We start from the raw sequence: 8,905 nt of genomic DNA on the forward strand, positions 1-8,905 counted from the left end.
ACTATGCCAATTATGTTTGCAGTTTTAGGGCTCATGCACACGACAGTATTTTGCGTTCAGCATACTGGCCGTTTTTGTAGTTCAGTATGTGGTACATATATTGAACCATTCATTTCAATGGTTCAGCAAAAAAAACTGAAGTGTCTCCGTGTGCATTCCGTTTCAGTATTTCCATATTTCCGTACCGTGAAAAGATAGAACATGTCCTATTCTTGTCCGCAAATCACGGTGCTTGGCTCCATTCAAGTCAATGGGTCCGCAGAAAAAACGGAACACATACGGAAATGCATCCGTATGTCTTCCGTATCTGTTCCGTTTTTGCTGAACCATCTATTGAAAATGTTATGCCCAGCCCAATTTTTTCTATGTAATTACTGTATACTGTATATGGCATACGGAAAAACGGAACGGAAAAACGGAAAGGAAACGGAAACACAACGGAAACAAAAAACGGAACAACGGATCAGTAAAAACTGGACTGCAAAACACTGAAAAAGCCATACGGTCGTGTGCATGAGCCCTTAGCTGCAGGTTTCACCCTTTTCACATGGGTGAGATCTGTGGGGAAACCTGCATCAAATCCGCACCAAGTTTCAGTTTTTGGTGTGTTATGGGTGCAGAAACGCACAGAAATTCGCACTTCTGCATGTTCATCCACACCCGTGTGCAGGTACCCTCGTGCCAAAAAATATAAGCACATATAATCTCAGGGTTGAGAATTTCATTTTATTTTTCTGGACAATTTTTACAAATTTATCTAAATTCAAATATTTTACGATTTGATTCAAACGAACCTCACAAAATGGCGGCTACAATTTTACAGGTCAGAAGACAGAGAAGAAGGCAATAGACCTTAAAAAGGGATCATTTTGGACCATGATCTCATTTAAAAATGAAATCCGGCAGTGCAGTGTGTTATTAAGGGCTCATGCACACGATCGTGGTTTTTGTCCTCATCGGATCCGCATTTTTTGCGGGTCAGATGCGGACTCATTCACGTCAATTCATGTCCGTTCTGCAGCAAAAAAAAAGAAAGAACATGTCCTATTCTTGTCCATTTTGCAGACCAGGATAGGACAGTTCTACAGAGGGCAGGACATTCCGTTCTGCAAAATGCGGAAAGCGCGTGCCGCAATCCGTGTTTTACAAACCACAAAAATGGCAATGGCCACGTGCATGAGTCCTAAAGTGAATCTGTAAGCTCCCCGAACGCTATTACGTCCAGTACTACATGCATAGTACTGCTATCCCTGACTCCAGGTAAGTTATATATACCGTACATGCATGTCCCTGTTTCCATGTTGTGTGCCTGTATACCGGCGCTGGAATACACTAGGACCCTGGAGTCCTCTCCATTATCTATGCATGTTCATGAGTCCTCGCAATGTATTCCAGTGCCATTTTGCAAGCACATAGTGGAACTGAGATGAGTATGGACATATAACCTAGTAATATACCAGTATCCATATAGTAAGGCCTTGTTCACACGAACGTGTGTGATCCGTGGCCGAATTGCGGCCCGCAATACACGGCCACTGTTCCATGTGCATTCCGCATCAGGGATGCGGACCCATTCACTTCAATGGGTCCGGAAATTCGGAATTGCGGAGCGGCCGCATGGAACGGGACCCCTCGGAAGCACTACGGAGTGCTTCTGTGGGGTTGCGTCCCGTACTTTTGTTCCGCAAAAAGATAGAACATGTCCTATCTTTTTGAGGAACGGGCAGATCGCGGACCCATTAAAGTGAATGGGTCCGCGATCCGATGCGGCTGACCCACGGCCGGCGATCGTGCATTGCGGCCCGCAATTTGCGGGCCACAGCACGGGCACGGGTCACACACGTTCGTGTGAACTCGGCCTAAAGCACTTAACAGAGTTCAGGGGAGGTGAATGATTCCCTTTAAAGAGGCAGTTTGTTACTACCAGCTCCCTTCATTTTACCATAGCCATAGACGCCACTGTCACTGTAACATTTCTATTGCAGTCCAAGCATCAAAGAGCTTAACCCCTTAAGGACTCAGCCCTATTTCATCTTAAGGACCAGGCCATTTTTTGCAAATCTGACCAGTGTCACTTTAAGTGCTGATAACTTTAAAACGCTTTGACTTATCCAGGCCATTCTGAGACAGTTTTTTCCTGACATATTGTACTTCATGACACTGGTAAAATGAAGTCAAAAAAATGTATTTATATTTATGAAAGAAATACCAAATTTACTAAAATATTGTAAAAAATTGCAAATTTCCAAGTTTACATTTCTCTACTTCTATAATACATAGCAATACCTCCAAAAATAGTTATTACTTTACATTCCCCATATGTCTACTTCATGTTTGGATCATTTTGGGAAGGATATTTTATTTTTTGGGGATGTTACAAGGCTTGGAAGTTTTGAAGCAAATCTTGAAATTTTTCAGAAATTTTCAAAAACCCAATTTTTAGGGACCAGTTCAGGTCTGAAGTCACTTTGCGAGGCTTACATAATAGAAACCACCAAAAAATGACCCCATTCTAGAAACTACACCCCTCAATGTATTCAAAACTGATTTTACAAACGTTAACCCTTTAGATGTTCCACAAGAATTAATGGAAAATAGAGATACAATTTCAAAATTTCACTTTTCTTGTGGAACACCTAAAGGGTTAACGACGTTTGTAAAATCAGTTTTGAATACCTTGAGGGGTGTAGTTTCTTAGATTGGGTCACTTTTATGGAGTTTCTACTCTAGGGGTGCATCAGCGGGCTTCAAATGGGACATGGGTGTAAAAAAAAACAGTCCAGCAAAACCTGCCTTCCAAAAACCGTATGGCATTCCTTTCCTTCTGCGTCCTGCCGTGTGCCCGTACAGCGGTTTACGACCACATATGGGGTGTTTCTGTAAACTACAGAATCAGGGCCATAAATATTGAGTTTGGTTTGGCTGTTAACCCTTGCTTTGTAACTGGAAAAAAAATTATTAAAATGGAAAAATCTGCCAAAAAAGTGAAATTTTGAAATTGTATCTCTATTTTCCATTAATTCTTGTGGAACACCTAAAGGGTTAACGACATTTGTAAAATCAGTTTTGAATACCTTGAGGGGTGTAGTTTGTTAGATGGGGTCACTTTTATGGAGTTTCTACTCTAGGGGTGCATCAGGGGGCTTAAAATTGGACATGGGTGTAAAATAAAACAGTCCAGCAAAACCTGCCTTCCAAAAACCGTATGGCATTCCTTTCCTTCTGCGCCCTGCCGTGTGCCCGTACAGCGGTTTACGACCACATATGGGGTGTTTCTGTAAACTACAGAATCATGGCCATAAATATTGAGTTTGGTTTGGCTGTTAACCCTTGCTTTGTAACTGGAAAAAAAAATATTAAAATGGAAAATCGGCCAAAAAAGTGAAATTTTGAAATTGTATCTCTATTTTCCATGAATTCCATAAAAGTGACCCCATCTAAGAAACTACACCCCTCAATGTATTCAAAACTGATTTTACAAACATCGTTAACCCTTTAGGTGTTCCACAAGAATTAATGGAGAATTGAGGTACAATTTCAAAATTTCACTTTTTTGGCAGATTTTCCATTTTAATAATTTTTTTCCAGTTACAAAGCAAGGGTTAACAGCCAAACCAAACTCAATATTTATGGCCCTGATTCTGTAGTTTACAGAAACACCCCATATGTGGTCGTAAACTGCTGTACGGGCACACGGCAGGGCGCAGAAGGAAAGGAATGCCATACGGTTTTTGGAAGGCAGATTTTGCTGGACTGGTTTTTTTGACACCATGTCCCATTTGAAGCACCTCTGATGCACCCCTAGAGTAGAAACTCCAAAAAAGTGGCCCCATTTTAGAAACTAGGGGATAGGGTGGCAGTATTGTTGTTACTAGTTTAGGGTACATATGATTTTTGCTTGCTCTATATTACACTTTTTGTGAGGCAAGATAACAAGAAATAGCTGTTTTGGCACCGTTTTTATTTTTTGTTATTTACAAAATTCATCTGACAGGTTAGATCATGTGATATTTTTATAGACCAGGTTGTCACGGATGCGGCGATACCTAATATGTATACTTTTTTTATTTATGTAAGTTTTACACAATGATTTCATTTTTGAAGCAAAAAAATCATGTTTTAGTGTTTCCATAATCTGAGAGCCATAATTTTTTAAGTTTTTGGGCGATTACCTTGGGTAGGGTATGGTTTTTCGGGATGAGATGACGGTTTTATTGGCACTATTTTAGGGTGCGTGTGACTTTTTGATTGCTTGCTATTACACTTTTTGTGATGTAAGGTGACAAAAAATGGTTTATTTAGCACAGTTTTTATTTAAAATTTTTTACGGTGTTCATCTGAGCGGTTAGGTCATGTGATATTTTTATAGAGCCGGTCGATACGGACGCGACGATACCTAATATGTATACTTTTTTTTATTTATGTAAGTTTTACACAATAATATAATTTTTGAAACAAAAAAACAATCATGTTTTAGTGTTTCCATATTCTGAGAGCCGTAGTTTTTTCAGTTTTTGGGCGATTATCTTAGGTAGGGTCTAATTTTTTGCGGGATGAGATGACGGTTTTATTGGCACTATTTTGGGGTGCATATGACTTTTTGATCGCTTGCTATTACACTTTTTGTGATATAAGGTGACAAAAAATTGTTTATTTAGCACAGTTTTTATTTTTTTATTTTTTACAGTGTTCATCTCAGGGGTTAGGTCATGTGATATTTTTATAGAGCCGGTCGATTCGGACGCGGAAATACCTAATATGTATACTTTTTTTTATTTATGTAGGTTTTACACAATGACAGCTTTTTTAAAACAAAAAAAATTATGTTTTAGTGTCTCCATATTCTGAGCCATAGTTTTTTTAATTTTGGGCGATTGTCTCAGGTAGGGGCTCATTTTTTGCGGGATGAGGTGACGGTTATATTGGTACTATTTTGGTGTGCAAACGCCTTTTTGATCGCTTGCTGTTGTACTTTTTGTGATGTAAGGTGACAAAAGAATTGTTTGTTTAGCACAGTTTTTATTTTTTATTTTTTACGGTGTTCATCTGAGGGGTTAGCTCGTGTTATATGTTTATAGAGACGGTCGATACGGACACGGCGATACCTAATATGTATCCTTTTTTTTTTTCCCTATTTTTTACCAATTTTTTTTAACTTTGGGGAAAATGACGTTTATGTTTATTTTTACTTGAAACTTTTAATTTTTTGGGGGGAAAACTTTATTTTTTTCACTTTTTTTTCACTTTCTTTTTTGTCCCACTTTGGGACTTGAACTTTTGGGGGTATATTCCTTTACAATGAATTCCAATACTTCTGTATTGGAATGCATTGACTGTATGAGTAATACTGTGTGTATTACTCATACGTCTTCCGGCCTGTGAGATCCAGTGGACTGGATCTCACAGGCTCTTCACCGGAAGGCAGCGCGATGCTTTCCTTAGACATCGCGCTGCCTTCCATGGCATCGGGTCCCCCCTAAAGCCACATGGGGACCCGATGGCACCGCCGCCCGCCGCTGCCGCACCAGGTAAAAGCTGCAAACCGCAGGTCTGAATTGACCTGCGGTTTGCCGCGATCGCCGACACGGGGGGGTCACAGGACCCCTCCCCCGGCGTTGTGACAGGATGCCCGCTGAATGATTTCAGCGGACATCCTGTTCCGATTAACCCCCGCCGCGCTGCAATCGCGTTTTAAAGTTAGGACGTACCGGTACGCCCTGGGTCCACTCGGGAAACAGGGCATACCGGTACGCCCTAAGTCCCTAAGGGGTTAAAGGAAATGTGTACCCCAAAAATGTTATCTGCCAGTTAAAACCAGATAGTAGCACCTCTCCTTTTTTATAATCTGTTTTTATTTCTGATTGTTGATTTTTTTTGTTTGTTTCCTGAACATGAGGATGGGGGAGGCCATCTTGCCTGAGCTGTTCTTAACAGCATTTACACAGCATTAAAAAAAATTGCTTTGCGGCAGCCCCATGGGCCATAGACACAATGGTCTGGAGGGGACCTCATTGACTTAAATGGGAGAGTTTTCTGGGCATCCTCTGTGACCTGTGCAGAGGTCATTGTACAAGGAAATAAGAGATAAGCTTTGACAATCATGTATTGTGAATGGTGGATCCTGTCTTATCTGTACACAGAGGTGATATCTTTACAGCCAGGATCAGAATGGCAGATAAGCAGATAACTGCAGTAAAATGATCTGTACAGACCAAGAAGTGGCGCCCATTATTAGACATAGTGGCCAGTGCAAAAAAAGCAGAATTTTTTGCTTTAGTTTAAATATAAATTAACATCATCAAAAACATCAAAAATTATTTTTAAAAGTGTTAAACATAAAAAAAAAAAGGGATTTAAACAGCATCTGATGACACATTCCCTGGGTTTCATACAGTCCTAGGAGACCCTAGATTGTCATACATGACTTTTTAGGGTAATCTGAGCACTTTCGGTTTGGATTGAATTTATTCGTATCTGAATCTAATCTGCAGACTGATTCATTACAATCGGACCAGAAACGAATTTCAAGAAATTCGCTCATCTCTAATTACAACGATCCTTGTCCTTATACAGATTTGGCTAGATAATTGGCAGCACATCTTCGTTCTTGATAACTGGCCCTTGTAAAAGGCCTTATTATACCTTATGTCTATGGAGCATTTACTGATATGAATACATTAGCAGTATGACCTGCATGCAGCAATAATAATGATCTTTATAAGCTTTTCCAGCTTCAAATTCATGATTTTTTTTTTAATGGAATCTAGAAAAAAAAAGTCCCCTATTTTTACGGATTGTCCATGAATGGTTCAGGTTGCCAACCCTGTTTGTACCTTTGAAAAGAGATAGTTAGGACAGACACAAAAGCAGTAAAGATAGAAAAGTGCCTCACTCACCGCTTTCTGGTTTCCTCTCTGATTCCAGATTTGTGGGACTGGAAAAAAGAACGGTTATGCACAATCTGTCTATTTACACAGTGTCCTAATCCCTGTCACTAAAATGACATCCCCCCCTTTTGTCTGTTTACATATTCCACTGTGACCCTTTCACAATTCATTCCCCACGTGATGTTCTCCAGTCTCACTTGTGAAATAGCGGACATATGTAACCTGGGCTAAGCTATATATCGTGATAAACTAGTATAACATAAGTGATTAATTGACAACAAACAGTTCATAATATCTCAAAGTTGGAAAAGATATAAAGCAAATCTTACGGTACATTTTGGTTCATTTTTCTGTATAATGAGACATTTTTGAAGTATTACAGCCGGATTTCTCTGGGTTCCTACAGCCTGCTCTCTACGACCTTCACAGACTTGATTTGTCTCTAGCTTTGCGTTATGGCTCCTATTACAATCGGCACTCATACTGAATACAGGACACTTGGAGGCAGACTGAACTGCACCGTATAGATCATCGAGAGAGTTCCTCAAGTTACAACATTCATTGGTTGCGGGATGACCATTGCAAGTTGAAACCAGTGTAATGTGAGTCCATAACTGTATGGAAAACTAGTAAGTGGTTTAAAAGCCCCCAAAGTCATCCCAAGATCAGAGAACGTATTAAAAATAAGGAGGTAACATCATGCAGTACCCCAGGGCAGGGGTTAACAACCCTGGCATAGCCCTCGTAGGAGGTTAGGTGTGGGATGGCCCTACCCCTAACCTTAGGTCAGTCTAGACTGAAGTTGGTGGAGGATGAAAGCATTGACCTTTGCTCCTTCTTCTTAGGCCCTGAAAGCTACAGAGACTCACCGATCTCTGCATGATCTTCAGAAGGAGAAAAGGAGAAAGACAGAGGAGCATACTGGAGAACCTAAAATCTGCATGGATGAGCATTGGAGTCAGTAAGGAAACCTGCTAGCTAAAGCTGCCAAGACCATGCTGCTGTGAGGGACCCCATGAAGACACCCTTCAAACCTGGACATTACTTGGTCAGTCGAATCACTAAAGCCCTGTATCCCACAGTGGACATTACAACCACAATGATATGAGTACTATTGCATGCCATAGCTTCTGTTGGAGGACATTTTAGCAAGATGCCAAAATCCATACATTCTGGGAGAGAATTGCACTGTGTTCAGTTGGAACTGTGTCTGCTATAGCTGGATGTACTACAACTTCTATTTTGTACTTCAGTAATAAGAGTTTATTTTGCTACATCTGGCCGGGCTACTGACTTCTGCACCATAGAGTAATACATCAATTATTTTACTTCTAGCTTGATTCTTCAAACACCTGCAAAATGCCGCTGTTCCTCTCACCTCTCCCAGAGGCCCGGACCTGCCTTCTGCTGCCTTCTCTTCAGTGAGTCCAACTGCCAGGTCTGCTTTGGCACTCTACACAAGCTGCAATGTAGGCCACTGCCTCTGGCTCTTAAAGGGCCAGCATGCGCACCCTATTTTTCACCAATCAATTTCTGGCAACCCTGGGGTAGTTAAGGAATCTTCCCCTATGGGAGGGTACCAGAGCAATCAGGTTCCTTAGCTTACTAAGTTCCTGCTAGGTTTGCTGTTTCTTGCCTGCCTGTGTGCCGACCTCTGCCCGTTTACTGTACCGTGATTTTCTGCTGCTTGACCTCACTTGTGCCTGACCTCTGTATTGACACTACGCTGCCTACCCTGACCTCAGACTCATTCCAGTATTGCACATACACAGCCAGCCCTGACCTTGGCCTGTCCTTGACTACGATTCCGCCTTACCCCTCGGTGCCCTGCACCTGTGTCTCTGACCACAGACTACTCCAGGAAGTAGCAACCTGGTGGTCCCCCTGCAGAACAGTCCAGATCCCTGTATTGGGGTTACAGGGTGAATAATAGAGGACTGTGAGAACATCACCTTTAGGATTAGCTCTAAGACAAATCTGATGGTTGACAGAGTGGTTCCATACGCACTGCTGTAGCA

General features: G+C 41.3%; 1 protein-coding gene across 3 annotated transcripts in view; it reads right to left on the minus strand.

Annotated features, from left to right (window-relative positions):
- Positions 1-8,294, minus strand: part of LOC120996268 (mitochondrial ornithine transporter 1-like) — a 30,582-nt gene extending 22,288 nt beyond the window's left edge. The window contains exon 1 of one of the 3 annotated variants that reach the window (XM_040426080.1): positions 8,266-8,294. The gene's annotated coding sequence lies outside the window, so the exon portion shown is untranslated. Of the gene's footprint in view, positions 1-6,896; positions 6,945-7,216; positions 7,350-8,265 lie in introns of those variants that run through there. The other 2 variants (XM_040426081.1, XM_040426079.1) reach the window with 2 other exon arrangements.
- Between the last annotated feature and the right edge of the window lie 611 nt (positions 8,295-8,905).

The sequence above is a fragment of the Bufo bufo genome, chromosome 3 (assembly GCF_905171765.1).
Source record: "Bufo bufo chromosome 3, aBufBuf1.1, whole genome shotgun sequence".
Lineage (NCBI taxonomy): Eukaryota > Metazoa > Chordata > Amphibia > Anura > Bufonidae > Bufo > Bufo bufo.